Genomic DNA, 1,605 nt, shown 5'->3' on the forward strand with positions numbered 1-1,605 from the left:
ATTCTATAAGAACAACTGATAACCATGAGGTACTTTTCCTGTGATTGTGCGGTTAGGCATTTGCTTGGATCACCTTAGGGGCATTTCCAGGTGAAAGAAACTATGAAACAGGGATGAAGAGGCCTCAGGAGACCCTGAGTAAAGCAGTGTCTTGGTTAACACGGCCTAATGGGCAGGAACACGTGGGTCATGAATTAAACACATTGTCTCCAGCTGAACTTCCTGTGCAGTTACTCATAAGAACCAAGTTTAATAGTTGAGTTTTTACCTATTTTGTCCAAATTGTGGTAGGTTTCCTCATCAATCAGGCTTCCAAAAAGCAGGAACTAGATGAATCAAAGAACTGAAATATTATATTTTATCAGTGGACAAAATACAAAATTATGGCCAGGAAGCCCAAAGAAGCGCAGTTGCCTGTCACTTTTATGTGATAAATTTAGTCTTCACCAATTGAAGTAAGTGTCTGTTTTTGGTAATGCACTCTACTTAGTGCTATTGGAAATTAAAAAAAAATAAATAAAAAAGATTCCATCTGCTCTTCTAAGCTCTCATAATTTAATGTCGAAATGGGAATATACAGTTTTGTAGCTAGTTATGAAGTGCTAATCTTTGCGAGTTTAATGTTTAAAGTCTTGGGAGTCCATTTATGTAAAAGGAGTAATTTGTTCTCTAAGCTTGGAGTCTTTGAATACCATAGATAATCACAGAATTTCTTGTTTCAAAATATCTCGAGCAATTTAAATTAGATGGCAATAGAAAATATAAATTCTAGTGCTGTGTCAATGAAGAGAGCTAATTTATAGAATGTTGGATGTGGTAAGTATGAGGTGCAATCTTTTGCCCTTTGTATAGGCAATCATTAAAACTTATGACATATCTATTTCATTTGATTGCACAGCTAAATGAACATTTCCAAGAAATGAGATAGAACTTGTACTGAAGGCTGACAAAGTGAAGTCATCTTGTCAGCTAAACCCTACGTGCTCTGTCAAATTAACCGTGGGTGAAGTGAAATCTATTGGTACAGGGACCTATTAATAAGTATTACCAGTACAATAGAGATTTTTCTATTTTCTATGCCAAATAAAGTTTGTCCAGTACTTTTGTCTGTGTCAGGCATCTTAAAGAATGTCATGTTATTTTAATTTTCCAAGTGAACCTATCACTCTAGGTTACTAGTCTTGTTTGCTTCAATTTGATTGTATTGTATTTTATAAAATATTTTCTTGATTATGTCTTCTTTTTTTATAGGATATAAACTCTTTGGAGCAGGGACCTTGACTCTCTGTTCACTGTCTTTTACCTAGCATCTGAACAATACCTGATATATTTTTAAGGAATATTTGTTGAATGCATCTGTGGAACTTAATGGAATCTAAGATTTGGTAGGCAACCAAACCAAGCTTTAAAGTCATCATTCATTTGTCCATCTTCCATACTTTTTTTCCTCATGTCACAAATGTATTGCTTGAATGTTGACCAGGTGCTAGGCACTTTGTTAGGCACCAGGAAAGTTATGATAAATTAGACACATCCTTATCCTGGCACTTGCACAAAAATGTTACTGGACTGGACTAGGTCCAGTTACGACTCAGTAGTTGCCAG

This window comes from Hipposideros armiger, unplaced genomic scaffold (assembly GCF_001890085.2).
Source record: "Hipposideros armiger isolate ML-2016 unplaced genomic scaffold, ASM189008v1 scaffold_328, whole genome shotgun sequence".
Taxonomy (NCBI): domain Eukaryota; kingdom Metazoa; phylum Chordata; class Mammalia; order Chiroptera; family Hipposideridae; genus Hipposideros; species Hipposideros armiger.